Raw genomic sequence first — 17489 nt, forward strand, 5'->3', positions numbered from 1 at the left:
CCTGGTGCTAGGAGCACCCTTGAGACCATACATGACCCCCATTGAGGACTGCTGGTCTAGCTGCAGGGTGGGGGCCTGGGGAGCCCTGGGGAGCCCTGGGACGCCCTCTCTGCCTGTGGACCTGCAGAGGGACATGGCAGTGGAGAGACAAGCCGAGAAGTCTGCACTGGAGAGGATAGGACGGCGGCCCCGACATCAGGCCAGCCTCTTCGTCTCAGAGCCAGTCAGGTCACAGCAGGACTCGCGGGCCTTTGCAGCCAGAGGCCGAGACCCAGAGCTGTTCAGGGCCCTGTGGTCCTCACGGCATTCCATATCTGGGCTCCCGGACAAGTCACTCTCCTGAGTGCGGACGCTGTTTGTCCATCATTCACTTGCGTACACTCAGCTGTGCACCGGAAATGTGTGTGTGTGTGTGGGGGGCGGGCATGGGGGGATGTCCGGGTTGGGGAGAACTCAGGGGAACAAAACAAGATAAAGGCCTTTACCAAAGCAGGAAGAGACCCAGGGATAAAAACGTGATGTGATGGAACCGAAGGATGGAGACGAGCCGTGAGGATTGTTGCATCGGCTGGGGACTTTGAATGCAATGGCAAAAGCGCTCACCGAAGCAAAGACGGGGCGTGAAAGGGGGAGGGAGGTGTTCGCTCAGCACGATGATCTCCGCTCCCCTCTTTGGCTGCAGGACAGAGTCACCTCGGGGAGCTTTCAGGTAACACCCCTGCGAGGGGGGGTGGGGGCCGGCATCAGCATCCTCCACAGCCCCCACCCGCAATCCGGCCCCATCACCAGAGGGAAGACCGTTTTCCTGGAGCGCCAAGCCTTGCATGCAAGTCTTGGGTGCTGTTTCCATTTTATCCCTAAATCCCCTTCCTTCTCTGTGTGACGTTTCTGGTTTCCTTCCTGCGGTTCTCCCCCCAGCACTGCCCATTCTGTTTTATCTTTGCCCATTGGAACGTTTCTGGCTGATTGATGCATGTCTTAGGGGCGCCTGCCACTCTGAGGCCACTTTTGCAGGTACTGGAATGGGAAGTCAGGTGTGTCCCGGACCTCCAGCGTCCCCCAGACCCTGGAGCATTCTCCTGCCTTCAGGTCCGGTCCGGTCCGGTTCGCTTGGGCAAATCCAGAGAAACCTCTGGAACCCCAGGCCCGAGCCAGGCCTCGTCCCTCTGGGCTCGGCTGCACCTGGGTCTAGCTCTGAGTCTGGATGCGGTCAGCTTTTAGCAACTATGTCCTGAAAATGAGTAAGGAAACAGAAGGATGCCAGCACCGTTAATGACCTCACTGCGTTGCCCTCGCATGGGGCTCAAAGAGGCACTTGGTGAGAATCTCATCTGCTTTCATGCACATGTGATGGGCAGCCAGTGATGCGTTGGAGGACAGCCATCTGCTGCCACCTGCTGCCTTTCCTCTGGGAGGGGGGTCTGTGCCCACCCCTCAGCACGGAGTCCCAGGGGGGTGCAGGCAGGGCTGTGAGTGCAGTGAGGAACACACACTGCAGAGCCCACAATGTGAGGAGGACTCCCCTCAGAGTCCTCGGACCCACGATCAGCCGGAGAGAGGAGGCTACTGGCCAGCGGAGCCCCGGTGCCTTGCCAGCTTGTCACGCTAGAGAGTCCGCTCTGCCCAGACACCTGCCTGGGGAACTGCTTTTTTGTTAATGAGACGCAGAGGAATATTGGAGAAGAAAGCAGAGCTGAGACGAGTCTTCAGGATGAAACACAAGTTCTGAATAAGGAGAAGGGGTAGGGGCTGTGTTCCGACATGGTGCGACATCACTGGAATTGGTCCCTTAAATCCCCATCACACCCTCGGACAGCCATCCTCCTGGTCTCTCCATGGACAACTGCACAGCTCTCATACCCCCCCCCATCCCCATCACCCTGACCCTGTCCCTCACTCGAGGGACATCTTGTGAGTGTCTGTGGTCCCCTGGGCTCCCTGGGTAGACTCCAGACTCTCAAGTCTCCAGCGTGTCTTGTGGGACCCTCTACTCCGCCCAGCCCACCTCACACTCAGGCACCCAGAGCCCCAAGGCAGGCACTGCTCTGTGTTACCTATGAGTCTAAAAGCAGTTGGGTCATTTCCCCAGGGCCCCTAAATGTCTGGGGTCCCTAAGCACCTTGCCGGAAGGTTGGCACCTACTCCAGCGGCCTGCTGAGCTGGTCTGTCAGAGTTTTGCAATCTGGCCACCCTGCGGACGGTTGGCTTCCCCACCCAGCCTCAGCGGCCGGGCGTCGCCCCAGGCTTCCAGCTCCATCTATCACGGCCTCCATGAACCTAACTCAATTAACCATGTGGGCGAGGCTGGAGAGGGAAGCCCGCCAGCCCCACGCCGGCCAGTCTGCCATGGCTAAATGAGCGTGAACGTGGCCATCTGCCTGGAGAGAGAACTGTCATGGTCACCGCCAAAGCCCAAATGAGCTGTTGGTATTGCAGGAAGCACGGAGAAAGCCTGCAGCCCCCCCTGCGCCCAGGGAGCGGTCGTGGCGCGCTGTATCGGCCAGCAGGACCGCCAGCCGGCCCTCGTGGGCTCGATGGAGAGGCGGGTTTGTCTCAGCGGCTGTTTTGCCTGCCTTGCCGGCTGCAGTGGCTCCAGGCCAGCCGGGGCTGCGATGGAAACGGCCTCCGTCAGATAGTTCATTCCACTCTCCAGGTTTCTTCTCTTCGGAAAGCATTTTGATGGAGGGAGCCATGGAAAAATAGTTAACAGGGCTTACAGCGTGGTCTGCCTGTGATTTATAGTGACAGCTAAGAAATAAAAAATAAAATGAAACATGGAGAAAGATGTAGATTTTGATACCCACGTGCATATGTCATTTTAATGTATATGCATCTACAAGGTCAACATATCTACTATACAGATGTGTGTAGGTATGTCTATACATGTATACATTTCTGTATCGATATATGGTACAATCATATATACACACATTATAGGAACACACACAAAATATACACGGACAGCTACAAACCAGCTGTATTTAATGTACACGATACGCTGTTACAAAGGCAGTGCAAAATCACGTTGGAAGGGAGGGGCCATGCTCTGAGGTCTGGACACTGCCCGGCTGCCCTCATGGTGCTTGTTCCACGCTGCTCTGTGGCCGTCATCACCCACAGGCGAGAATGCTGACGGTCGGTGGCTTCTGCCCTGCCTGAGGTCAGCCAGCAGGACTTGAACTCGGATCTCCAGGCTCCGGGTGCCACAATCTCGCTATCGTCTGAGTTGCTCCCCAGGGCCACACACCACCACTTCACAACCCCTGCTTCGCAAACTCGCCCCGGGGACAGGATCGATCGAACGGGTCCGATTTCCTTTCCCCTCCCGTGGAACTTCGCTCACGGTTTGAATAGGGGGATAGATCCAACTTGCAAAATTAATGAGATGTCTTCCAGGCTTTGGAGCTGCGTTCCGGCTGATTGATACACGCCAAGACGGCTCCTGCATTTAGGCACGTGATGGATGCAGACCTGCGAAGAAGAGCGTGTCTGGTGAGCCAGCTGAAGGACGAGAGAAGGCCACCCTCACATCAACTTGCCTCTGGGAAGTTACAGAAAAACAAAGACGTGAAAGCCAGCCGTTCGGTGCTGGAGTCCGGGCCGCGCCTGACAGTCTGCGTGGCTGCGGGTCAGTGGCTTCACCTTCCTGAGTCTCACTTATTTTTTCCTGTGATACAAACTGATAAGAAAAGTCCCCGGAGCAGTGATACGAAACATTCCTGGGTTTAGCACAGCGCTCGGCGTGCAGTTAGACTCACGGGAAACGCTGGCGACCAGCATTATTTATGGTGGACGCTGCAAGGTCAACATTCACTGTCTTTTTCTTCTTTGCTGACAGAATGTCAACTTTGCTCAGGCAGTCCTGGGCCCCTTGAAACACATTTACTTTCCCAGGCTTTCTTGCAAGCTAGAAATGACCATGTGACCAGCCCTGGGCTATGAAAAGTTCGAGGCAATCCTATGGTAGGGCTTGCCACGTTCATATTCATCAAGTCAAGGAATTTTAGCATTTCTCCCCTTCCCTCCCTTCTTTGCTCCTGGACTGTACATGCAATGTTGGGAGACAAAGCAGCCGTTTCGCTCTTGTGAGGATGAAAAGCACACTGTAAGGAAGGGTGAGAGAGAGGGCAACTGGGAGGCTCCTTCAGCATTACGGAGCCTTGTTTGGCCCCTTGTTCTTGGGGGTGGGGGTGGGGAGGAAGTAAAGCCCTGCCCTGTTAAGTCGCCCCTGAGTTTCTCATAGAGGCAGCTGAATGTAGCCCTGACCGGTGCACCATCCCCGTGATAGCTGTCGTGTGACCATCTCTGGCCCTTAATGGGGGCTCAGTCTGGGTCCTTGGTGAGCTTGTTAACAGAGCAGCTTGAAGGAAACTCAACCTGGGAAATCGAATGGACTCCAAGGTCCTTTAAAAAGGAAAAAGAAAAAGAAAAAAATCTGACCCTCCCACTCACCCGCAGAGACTCGCATTTTGACTGTAGCTTTACATCTTCCTCTTCGCATTTAAATGTAAACTTAACTTGTAGTGAGGACATGCTCTATCCAGTGCTCTGCTACTTTTCATGTATCTGCTGTGAAGGCCCTTTTTTGTGTCATGGAACCGGCTTGTACAACAAAGTAATACAAAGTAACACATCAGGTGACGAGACGAGCCCGATCCTTCGAGTGCTTCAGTGTTGCCTGCGAAGAAGCGGGCCTTTGCGGCGCTTACTCAGGCAGACATCCGCCCTGCGGATACAGACGTGAATGTTTCCTGTTCCAAACTGCATTAGGGAACGACGTCAGCGCCGCCGGCGGGGAGTGTTTTCAAGGCGGCTCCTCAGACACCGAGGAGGGCATGTGGCATCGTCTGTCTGTTAATGGATGCTCATTAGGCTCTTCCCAAATATTGCTATGAAAAATTCATACCCCCGTTCACAATGAACACACACTTTTGTTTGCACAACCCTAAGGGATGGGAAGCCTTAGTTCTGCCGTTCTACCCAGCAGCCCTCAAACGCTGGCACTGGACTGGTACAGAACCTCCCTCCTTCTGCCTCGGCCCCCACACAGTGCGAGGTCCAGAAACTGGGGAGTTCTATCTCAGGAGGGGCAGTGAGTCAGAGACGGCGCGTGAGAGGGAATCCAACGCTAATAACGCGATGATAACAATCCGAGTAAGGCATTGCTTACTTAAGAAAATCAGCACAAGAGAAGACTCCAAGAAGCCCCTAACTCAGTGCACCTGAGGCCAGGATGGCTGGGGAGGTCATATCCCCCACCAACCGGCCCCCGCCCCTGAGCCCCCAGCTAAGGGTCCACGTGGATTCCAAATGTGGATTCGGTATTTCCAGATTCTTTTAAAAGAGAAATTAGAGACATACATTTTTATTTAAACTCTTCCAATTTTTAAGTACTGGTCACTTGTTAAAAACACCATAATGGCCAAAAAAGAAAGCGTGGCCCCAGCAGACCCTGGACACCACCTGCGGTCCCTGGGTTGGCCTGTCCTTGCCCCCCTGCCTCGTTAGGGAAGAAGGACTCTTGCAGGGGAGACGGTGCCGCAGGGACCTGGCATTATGGTAATAGCCTTTTTGCTTAACATCGGTTTGCCAGACACCCTGTGCTTTAGGCACAAATGAGACAAATTAAGGGCATTTGGCTGGGGACGAGCTCGTGTCTTCTTCCGTGAAGGAGCCGAACGAGTCATTAAACGCCCAGGGCTGTGGAAGGCAGTCAGTCAGGCCCCTGAGAACGCAGGAGGAGCAGGAGGCCCCAGACCTCCTTCCGTCCCAACCCCAGTTTTCTCAGCCTCCATGGCCCCACGTGGCAGCCTCGAGCCTGAGGGGGGTTGCAGCTATGTTTCTTGTCCCCCAAGTATCCAAGCCCCGAGATCCAGCTCTCGGACAGCTGGGGGAAACGCCAAGAGCAGGCTGGTCCCCCTTTATTGGGTGAAGCAAGGTGACAAATTCCTGTTTCCCTGGTTGACACTAACTCTGTCTGATACCCAGTAGGTGATGACTTGGTCTTGGCTCCAAGGCCTTTATTGAACTGACCAGGTGTGCATTTAATTGCGTGGGTTTCCATCTAGATAGGGCAACCCCCTGGCCCCGGTTTGCCAGGACTGAAAGTCCGCCATCCCGTGAAGCCCCTCTGTCCTGCGTAAACCAGGACAAACCAGGGCAGTTGGTAACTTCAAGTCTAAGTGACCCAGGAACTGACTTAGACTCCGCGACTGGGAAGTCCTGCCACACCTTGGAGGGAGTCCTTATAAACACTCGGGATGCGGGCATTTTTGCCAAATGAGTTGAATGGCGGAGTCCCCAGCCTAGTTGTGATTCCTCGGCTAGGAGAGAGGTGCAGACCCCCAGGGGGACACAGCTGGCCCCTCTCGACCTCCCACAGCTTACCTGCAGCCCCCCAGGCACCAGGTTCCAGACCCTCTGGGCTCTCACCTGCATTCAGGGAAGACCCCAGGGGCTTCTGGGACTCGGGGCTGTGAAAGGCGCTGTCTCCGTGTTCTGTGTTTTCCCAGCTCAGCTGAATAACAAGGACTGAGAGGGGGCTCCACAGATGTCTCAGAGACCCCGGCAGGACCAGGCAGTCTGGTTCGCTCCCCCGGTCCCGCAGGGTCAGAGGTCTTAGGCTCAGCCCTCACAGCACCACACCCGGCAGACAAGGGGCAGAGGGCCCAACGGATTGTGAATCTGCAAGGATGAGGGACTTCATGCATTTTTTAACCTCTTCCATCTAGATTTTCCAGAACCTTCCAAATAAAATTTACTGAATTCAGTTAAAAATGCTTTAGGATGCAAGGAACACAAATCCCAACCCACAGTGGCTCACACAAACCGGAGTTTATTTTTCACGCGTGACGAGCAGTGAGAAGGAGCTCCTGCTTGGCAGGGACCCGGTCCCTGTGCCTGTCCCTTCCGTCCCCTCTGGCATTTCAGGCACTGAGGCTTTTTGTCCTCAGGCTGATGACCTCCGGATGGCTGCTGGAGCTTGAAACATCACGGTGACATTTTCAAGACAAGAAGAAAGCAGGAGGGGAAGCCAGTGACAATGACGTTTTTATCAGGAAAGCCCAGTATTTCTCAGAAACTCCTCATTAGACTTCAACTGAAGTCTCACGTGTGGGGCTCTGGGGCCACCCAGCTGCCACTGGGGGTGGGGAGTGACGTGCCTGGCGAAGGGGCCTGGGTGGCCGTGCAGGGCTCAGACCAGTGCGGGTCCCAGCCTGCAGCCAAGGGGCGAGGGCTTTCCTGTGAAGGTCCGCTCAGCCTTCGCTCCATGGCCCTTATCCCGGGGGTCTGGCTGTTGGCGTATATTTCTGACTCAGCCCCCACAGATGGTCTCATTGTATCCCTGGTGTGGACACACCAGGCACACAGTAGGTGCTCAGTAAATATTCATTAAAATGAATAAATGAGGGTACCCTGGTGGTCTCGAACCTTGTTGGATTAACTATAATACCTCTCCCAGGGCCACTGTCCCCAAGTATCTGCAGGATGGTGCCATTGGTTTCATCCGATGACAACTGTCACCTTCTAGCTCTCTCCACAGTGACATCTTTTCAGACTGGAGACAGGCTTCAGAGAACAAGAGCAAAGCCCCACCCCCCCACCCCAAACCATCCTCGAAGCCTGGTTTCGGAATGCTACTCCAGCGGGTTAGCCGCTGACCCACGCGCCCATCCCCTAAGGCCAAGTACATGAAACCAGGAACAGAACAAGGCCTGTGTTTTGGGTCAGGCCGAGCTATTTTTGAGGGAGTTGCCAGCAGAACCGAACCGTGCGCTTGGGGCTCCGTGGCCCACCGAGGCTGTGAAATGCGGAGGGACAGGGAAGACCAGTGGAAAGCTGCTCCTGTCTGGAACTCACATTCTGTGGAGAACCAGGTAGAGGCTGCAGCCAAGAGCAAAGATGCCACCAGTCTCGCTGAAGAACTGGGCGGGGCTGTGAGGGCAACATCTCTTGTCTCCTGAGCCAAATCAAGGAGACTAGACATAAAAGCCCAGGGACTAGTTTACGTGGACAAAATCAAGGCCCTCGGTGCCGGCACAGACACTGGGTGGGAGCAGCGGAAATCTGAATGAGGCCCCAGGCCCGCCCGTGGCTCGTGGACACTTTTCTCTGATGCTTCCCAGTGAGGCCCGCCCCAAGCCCACAGCCCTCTCTCCTGGTTAATACACCAAGGACAGTGCAAACCTAGAAGCCAAGTGCTTTTTCAATCTGAAACCAGGTCTGGAAGAAAACGGTTGTCTCTCCAATAAATCCACTCGCGTCATCGCTAATGACTCTGGACCAGGCCGCCCACTCTGAGCACCTGCTACCGGAGGTCAGAGAGCGGTTAATGAGCTTGCCACCATTAATTAATCCACAGGGCACTGAAGCCTCCTACTCACAGTTCAGAGGCAGTGCCTCGCCCCCTCCCCCCACCCCTTGGTACGGGAATTTTCTTCTTTTTCTTACAGCGCTACTCGCTACCCTGTCCTTGTGTCAAAATTTCACTTCCCCCAAGGGACACAGGTGTGTCTACTGCATTTTTCGAGCTTGAAGGGTCGTGAGTTTCATAGACACCTTTCCAGTTTCACGGACATCGCACCCTTCAGCTGAGATCTGAGACTCACCGACTCCGGGCTGCTGGGAAACACCCAGGAGATGAGTAAGCCAGGCGCCCACTGAACTGCAGGGCCGTGGAAGCCCACAGCAGGGAGGGTCGGTCCTCTGGAGAGCCAGTCTTCCTGGCCAAGAGCTGGGTATGGGCCCACCTTAGCTCTCCAGCGACCTTCACACCCCACCAGGTACACATTAGCCCCCACTTTTGCTGAGGGGTAAACCATGGCCCTGAGGAGTGACATGCTCCACCCAACTGTTCACCAAAAGCAAGTGGTGGAAGAGGACTTGGACCCATCTGCATGGTGGGCTGGGTTCTTCTCACCACATGGGACCTGGCCCCACGCAGCACATACAATGCTGAAGTCCCCTGCAGAGCCAAATTCCGGGACATTATACCTGCAGCTTCCTTAATACCCACATGGCAGCCACAGCTATTAAACCCCAGTGTGGGCTGGGATTGATGGTTTAATGAGCTAACGGTGCATCCACTCCCCAACCTTCCTGTGGACAGTGGGCATCTTTATTCTTGCTGACTGGCGTTCTGTATCAATCTCCTTACATAAACCATTTTTGTATTATCCAGAACGGCCAGCGTCCAATGAGTCAAAGGGAGATAATGCGCCGGAGGGCATTTGCAGAGATTCTGAATGTGGAACCCTCCCTTGCCTGTGTATTTTTTGATCTTCGCAGTCACCCCTCGGACACCTAATTCTTCAGCAAAATTTCTAGCCACTTCTGTTTATCAAAGTGTTTGACTTATTCTCCATAGAAACAACCATTCTCTTTCTTGTCACACTCACAGTTTTTCGTTTTCTAGGATGATTCCCTTGAATTAAGAATTTAAGATGACAAGGGTAATTGGCACACGCAGGCTCGGGACCGAATCCTTCTGACTCCCGGTAACCAGACAACTTGCTGGATGGGGCAGAGGGCAGCTCCCTGGGTGCAGCTGACTGTCCTCAGACATCCTGAGTGCCGTGGGCCCCCACAGACCGTTCACAGTGGCAGCGGACAGTCCCACACCTTGGTGACGTACAGACAGGTGCAGGCGGCTTCTGCTCTTGCATCTTGATGGTGGTAACTAAGACAATGACAACGACAGTCATTTCTCCACACTTCTACATGTCCTGGGTGTCCTCTAATTTCTACATGTGAGGGCCACGCACTAATGTCTGTCCTTGCGACAACACTTCAAAGGTGCAGTATTTGAGTCTAAAGACGAGCTATTGCGTAAGAAGTCGCTCCGTCTCACCAGGAAGCCTTTCTGAAAAACATTAACTCCATCCCAGGTCTCCTTAGAGAGGTGCCAAGCAGCCGGGCGGACAGGGATGAAGGTGCTGCGTCTCGGGCCCTTCCCACCTGGGGGAGCGGGGGAGGGGAAGGAGGGAGCACACGGCTGAGATTCATTCCACCCAGTGTTTCTTTTGTTGTCTGTGCTTTTGGTGCCGTATCTAAGAAACCATTGCCTAGTTTAAGGTCATGAATATTTACACCTATATTTTCTTCTAAGAGTTTTGTAGTGTTAGCTCTCACATTTAGATCTAAAGTCTATTTTCGCACATCTCCATACTTTCGTATGTAGAAAATAAATCTCATCTCCTGCAAAATGTAAAATTTTTATCTCCACTTTAGAGGTGAAGAAACAGACTCCAAAGTGAGGTGCCTTGATTGAGGCCACGCGACTTCTAACGCGGGGGAGCCGAACTTTCGCCTCCGGTCTCCCTGACCGCAGACCCTGCGTGCTTTTCCTTGAACAGCCGGTGTCATTGGGTCAAGCTGGTTCGCATGGGACAGAGCTTGGCGGGGTTGGGCTAAGCTGAGTTGAACTGAGCTGGTTTGAGTTCAATTGGGTTGGATTGGGTTCAGCTGAGTTGGGTGGACTTGAGGTCTTGGGTTGAGCTGTGTTGGGCTGAGTTGGATTTGGTTGAGTGGGTTGAGTTGGGAGGGGTTGGGTTAAGTTGGGTTGGGTTGAGTTGGCTTCGGGTACGTGAAATAACTCTGGGCCACACCAAGCCCATGGCTGGGTGCTCTTGGTCCCATAAGAAAGGGGTAAAAATTCTCCTCTATAGACTTTCAGCTCCTTCAGGGCAGACATGGGAATAAATACAAAAGAAACAAAGCAGAATCATATAGAATTCACTGTTAAATTGCAGTCGAATGAGGAAAGTAAACAGAACTCTCTCCGGGCAAGCCCACGGGTCATGGAGCACCCCCAAGGAGTGGCTGCTGGGGAGATGGCATTTTTGTCATAAGAGCTGGACCTGGCTATCTTCCCGACCGTGGGTCCCAGGAGTCCCGGTGCCAGCCCCCTCGGCACAGACCACACACCATGTAAGCTCAGCAAATCTTAATAGACAGAATGACCTTCTACTGAGCATGTGCCGTGTGCAAGACATTATTCATGCACCCTCTGGATCCCGAAATCTCACATTGGCTTCCTTCAGAAAGTATAACCATTACCTTTTCACGCACGACAAAACTGAGATGATGTAACTCGTCCAAGTTCACACAGCCCTCGGGGGACTGGTGCTACGACTGCTTTTATTTAAGGCAGGAAGCACGGTGGAGCCTGGGAAAATGGGCAAAGAGCTGTCGCCGACATTCTTGACCCAGTCCTTCTCAAATATATTCTGTGTTAAAATTTCCCTCAAAGTCATGGCCAAACTCCCAGGCTAGGAATTCGTTCCAGGTGGAGGGAAAGCTGCCCTTAGATAATATGTGGCATTTAAATTTTTTTAATTTCTTATTTTTTATTTATAACTAACAACATATTGTTATTGTTTTTAGAGAGAGAAAAGGGAGGTATGAGATATGAGATAGAGAGAGAATATATATATATATATTCTCTCTCTCTCTCTCTCTCTATATCAGCTGCCTCCCTGACTGGGAATCAAACCCGCAACTTTTTGGTGCACAGACGGCAGTCCAGCCCACTGAGCCACACCGGCCGGGGCTACGTGGCATTTTAAAACGCAGCCTGCCACAGACAGACACATGAGAAACACACACAGTCAACCATGCACGGTAAAACCAGGGTGGCGTGTATTCGGGTGTCCACAGTACCATTCCTTCACCATCTTCGTATTTTTAAATTTTTCAATAATAATAAATGTGGGGTGCGCAGCCCACCCCTGCCCTCCAGCAGAGAGTGGGTTAAGCGTCATCTCCTTGCATTCCTTTTAGTTCCTTAGAGCTTTTTGTTCCTAACCTCACTGCTGATAAACGCTTGGACAATTATTCCCATCAGGTGCACAGACAAAGCCCCCACACAGCGGTGCATTGTTCCACAGATGGAAAGTCTGTCCGATGAGATTGTGTTTTTCAACCTGGGGCGAGGACACTGAGGGGAGGGCGTGTGTTGATAAAAGATGTCTCCAGCAGCTCAGCTTGCTTACATTGAGAAGATCTGGCTGCTGGGACTTCCCCTCCAGCCGCCTTTGTTTGCCAGGACACAGTTTAACCCTCACTAACCAACGGCTTCTTTGCAGTGGGCACAGTAACCCTGGTTTTCGTTTGTTTGTGTTTTGAACTCAGGGACCTTAACGTGCAACAATGGAGAGCCCCGGGTTTGAGGGCTCCTCTCTGCCCAGACCCCCGGGGTCCGAATCACACTAGCTCAGCGACTGAGCTCTCTGAGCCTCAGTTTCCTCCTCCGTGGAGGACGAGCCGAGGTGTTACCCACAAAGACCCGAGAACAGATGAGTCGGCAACAAATCATTGTTCCTTATGTTAGTAATGGCTGGGTAACTTTTCTGAGCCTCGGTTTCCTTGTCTGTTGAGTGTCACTGGAGATTAACATATCATGTTATTGCGAGGACAGTAGGACCTTCCTCTCGGGCTGCCACACGGACGAAATGACATTGACCGGGCAGGGGAAATTGCTTAGTAGAATGTCCTGGCTCCAGAAAAGATTGCTACTTAAAAGGCCTCATTGAAGATGTACAAAGGGACACTTGTGCTTGCCCCCGTGACAGGAAAGCCACACATTCGAGGCTGATGACTCTGAGCAATACTGTGTGATGCACTCAGAGAAAACGCCACAGCAAGAAACCAGCCTGTCTGCTTCTCACGTGCCTGGGCCCCATTAGGCCAGCTCCCAGACGGCCGTGACCTCGATCTGGTGTGTGTGCCGCCGGCTGGCCTGACCCTCCCTCCTCGTGACCGCGTGCCTCACTGGGACGACCTACATTTCCACAGTGGCAGCCAGCGCAGACATTCCAGGGTAATTAACAAACACAGACACACACACACACACACACACATACACACAGCCAGCTGAGGCCTGGCTGTGGCTGGCACGCTCGCTGACTGTCTAGACAGGGCTGGGGGCTGAATGGCCTCCTGCCACCAGAGGCAGCCAGCTCAGGGCAGCTGATGGCTCCTCCCCACCGGGAGCAGGGGCACCCAGCCACGTCCCATGCAAGCAAAGCGGCCTAAGGAATCACTAGGCACGGCAGCCAAGGTCCACTGCAAGGAAGCTCAAAGCACTGTTGTTTGCAACCGTGAACAACAAGAATGACCCTTCCCCGAAGGAGCCAGTGCAGCACGACGGGCCGTCCTGAGCAGGACCTGGAAGCAGACGCTGGAAGCGCGATGGCCTGACGGTGTGTGGCAACGGTCGGCAAACACTACATCTCAAAAAACGCCGATTCAGAACAGCAGGGCCTCGGGGCTGGCAGCTTTGGAGAGTCGGCGGGCAGCTCGGCACAAACGCCGGCACAATCGCTGGTCCCCAGGCGCCAGGAACGCTTCCCCTCACAGTCTGCATGCCGATGCAACTGCGCTTGCGCCTGCGCGACGCCGGTGTCGAGGCTGGCATGTCCCAGCCTGGTGACCACAGGGGACTGCCTTCATGACTTTGCCCACTGGCACTATAATTTACTGAGAACCTTTAAACTGATGCCCCCTTTGCACAAATGCAAGTTTATATTTAAGTAAAATCCTGTATCCCAACTGTGGGCAAAAAATATATATATATTGACTGAAGGTAGCTGTGCAGATAAAAGCACATAAAATTTTCCATATTGCTTCTGTACCACCAAAAGTCATCTCACTGACCCTGGAGGTCTGTGCCCAATGTGGGAAGCACTGTCTCCCAGGAACCCTCTGATTTCCAAACCGAGATACTGAGGTTCTGGAGACGGGGTCTCCCTCAGGCCACCTGGGGGCCAGGAGCCCTGGATTCCAATTCAGATTCCACTTCACCTGTACTTTGTCTGATTATGGTCTCCCTTCCCTCCTGGCAGAATCCAGGGAGGATGGCAGGTCTGTCTCCATGGAGACAGAGCAGCCCCACCTCCTGAGCTCCCAGGTACCTGGCTTCTCGCTCTCCTTCCTACTGTACCCTCCATTCAGGACACGAGCTACATGTTCCTCAAAGGCTAAGTAGAATGCCAGGCGAAAGTACATGGGCTTCATATTAAACTATTGCTAATTCCACGGTGCTCAATTTCATGGCCGATCGATTCCATTTCTCTTTTAAGGGTCCTGCCACCCTCTCTTTTTCTTTTTCCAACAGTTCTGGTGGTTTTCTGAGGCTGATCAGAGTTCTGTATTTGTTTTTAATCGTTATGAGCTTGTGGCTGGTCTGGATCTTCTTTTTCCATCTTTCTTGTCCTCTTGATCACACCGACAACCCAGGCCAGCGGCCAAGGCTGGGCCGGCATAAGGAACACACCCGGCGGGAGGCGGGAGCCAGAGTGGCACCTCCAGACCCAGGGCAGGGTGACCTCCCTGTCCGCTGCCTGCACCATCTGTGAGACGGGAGTTCACGCCAGCGTCTACACCACAGGTGTGTGGTGGGCATTGAGCAGGCGGATCTGGAAGGTGTGGGCAGCTAGTAGGAGCCATCATTTTTATGGTCTGTACTGACCTTAATTGTGAGTGCCTTTTATTTGCTTGCCTCAAACCTCAGCCCTTCCTCATCCCGTTTATTTAACTATCTCTGCTCCCTGGGGCCTCCCGCAGGGTCTGGCACACAGTGGGCATGAAAAAATGTTAATAGGCCAGTGAGCACCTCCCGAATGAACAGGCAAACCTGCCACTTCTGCCTTTGCCGTACCTGTCAAGAGGAGCTCTGATGTGGCCAGTTTGTTTCTGGGTCTCGTCCGTGACAGGAAGGGCAGAGAAGTAGAGGCAGAAAGGGGACACGGGGGATCGAGGGCACAGACCAGGTCTACAGAGAACTTGGGGACGGTCTCACAGCTGGCCAAGGGTTAGGACCACCTGGGAGTTTTAACACTCGCCCCCAGGTGCCCCAGACTCTCTGCCCCACTAGTCTGGGGGCCTGGCATCGGCTGAGAACCTCCGAGAGACAGGGTGTTCAGACGCTGTCCTGGGCGTGAAGCATGGAAGCTCTTTGAGTGGTTTTGAGAGATTCCAGCCAGGGCTGAAATTGTTCTCCATTATTTCTGACCCTGAGCCCATTGCCGACTTGACTGTGACCCGGTTCTGAGACAGCGCCGAGATGACCTGGCTTTGTCCAGTACGAGTGAACAAATGAAGAGGAGGATCCCCTCCCCGCCGCCCGTAGTATTTCCACCAGGCACCACAGATAAGCGCGGCCAGAGGAGGTGGTACGATGCTCCGGCACAGGGACTTGCAGGGTACCCAGATCCTGGCTGGTGCTCGCCGGCAGGTGCCCAGTTCATTGCTGGCTCCTTTTCCATGGAGGATCTAAGTCCAGGAGGCTCTGTGGTTGCCAAGTCTCTCATGGAGAAACTCGGCGTGATGGCCAAAGTCCACTAGTGCCTGGTAGCCAGCTAGATGAATGGTCAGATAGACAGTTCCACAAAAACCGCCTTGCAGGAGGCCCTTGGAGACACCGTCCGAATGCCCAGCCCGTCCTTGGAGCTGCTGAGGGTGCTCCCTCTGTTTTTCTCGTCTTTTTTCCCCCACCTCTTCTTCTTCAGGACAGAGACCCAGGACTGTGCCCCTCAGTCACCTCCAGGAGAACCCCAGGGCTGGAGACTGAGGCCCCACCTGTTTGGGCTTCCATCTCTCTCCAGTCACATAGGCAAGTCCCCCTGCCTTGGTTGCAGATGCCTGAATTCCTGGTGATCCCCCAGCCCTGTGGCTCCCACACTCCCCAGGCATCAGCCTCTCCTGGGGGGCATGGTATGGGGACACTCAGTGGGGGAGACCCAGGGGGAGCCCCCAGATCCCCACCTCTCACAAGTCCAGGAGGACCAGATGTGGGTCCCAGGGCTGCATTCTGAAGACCCCTCCCCATGAGCTCTCCTGGTGTGGGGCCAGGCCTTGCCCGGGTGCTCCCAGAAGTGCATGCTGAGGGCCCCTTAGCCCCGTGGTTAAGTGCCACGTGGTTACCCTGGGCACACCAAGGGAGGTGGTAGACGCACCAACTAAAACTGGTTCAAGTCAAGAAATGGCGAGTGTAGTGGATCTTGTCACAGAAGGTCCGTGGCTGCACTGATTTCAAGCTTCACATGTCCTCCGTGGTCCCAGGACCTTGAAGCTGTCACTTCTTGCACTGGGGACACCCTCTGGCTTCTCGTCTGTCAGGCAGGAAAGATGGCTTTTCCACACAGCAGCCTGGCCACACCCCATGGCTCTGCGTCTCCAGCAGAAAGACCCTGTCACCCATTGTCCCACGGAGGGCGGGTCTCACCTTCAGAGGTGAGGGTCCCGTCACACCAACCAATCACAGAAATGGAAGGGGACGAAGGCTGGTAGCCAAGCCTGGCCCCAAGACGCCCCTGGAGCTTGGGGACAGAGCTGGCACCCCAGGCACATAGATGGAGTATGCAAGGGAGGGCCAGCTCCTGATGGAGGCTGGGGGTTGTTTAAGCAGAAGAAAAGGGGAGTGAGTGGGCAGAACAGAGTAGCCACATGCACTGATGGGTCCTGAAAGGCGACTTCCGCCTGCTCCCCAAGTCGCTAGGACACGGGGTGCCCCCTCCCCACCCCCACTCGCCTGCCCAGGGCAACCTTCACCCCTTTAGAAGTCTGCTACATCTCCCATGTGCAGGTCTCTGAGCAAAGGTGGTAGCTCGGGGCCTGCAGTTTGGTGAGATTCAACCCACATGCGCACCACCTGCGAGTAGGCGGGGATAGCGGCTTGGCCCCCACTTTGACTCCTGGTTCTCCCACAAATCAGCAAGTTACTCTCCATGCCTCTGTTTCTCATCAGTAAATGGGTCTCGTATGGGCACCTTCCTCAGAGGGTTATTGTAAAGGTTAACGCACTCGTAAATGTCAGCTGTGATCAAAACTTACCTGCAGACTGTCCACTTCTCTCTGTCTGCACGGCCGCCACCGTACCCAAGCCACCATCCCTACCCCGCCCCCGGGCAACGCCCCAGCCTCCAGATGTGGCCCAGGCTCCAGCCTTATTCTCTGCAGACCCACCCCCAAAAGCAGTCGCGGTGGCTCGGTGGCTCGGTGGCAAAAACTCCTGGACACCCCATCCAGTGGGAATTCCAGACCAACGATGATTTTCAGACTAAGCGTGTTCTGTGCAATCTTTGGAAGATACTTGTGCTAAAAAAAAAAAAAATCACTCCTTGTTTGTTTGGAACTAAAAATGAATGGGGGACCCTGTATTCTGGTTGGCTGCACCCCTCAACCTTAACCCCCGGAAGCTCTGGTAAAGCCCCAACCAGACAGTTGGCTCCTTGCTCAGAACCTTCAGGGTTTCTTCGTCGCAGTGAGAATGTGACCCCTGCCCTGCCCTGCCCTGCAGGGCCAAGCAAGCCTGCCTGGGCTCTGCCCTCCCTCTTTCCTTGTGACTATGATTAGTAGTTGTAGCAACACCGGTGGCCCGGCAGCACCCCTGTGGCGTCTCCCACGTGCAGGCCCCACACGCACGGCAGGTCCTCACGTTCGGGGCCAGATCCTGCCCTGGAGCCTCAGAAGGGAGCAGGGCCCTGCTC

This window comes from Sturnira hondurensis, unplaced genomic scaffold (assembly GCF_014824575.4).
Source record: "Sturnira hondurensis isolate 20B ecotype Veracruz unplaced genomic scaffold, ASM1482457v3 Scaffold0011378, whole genome shotgun sequence".
In the NCBI taxonomy this organism is placed as follows: domain Eukaryota; kingdom Metazoa; phylum Chordata; class Mammalia; order Chiroptera; family Phyllostomidae; genus Sturnira; species Sturnira hondurensis.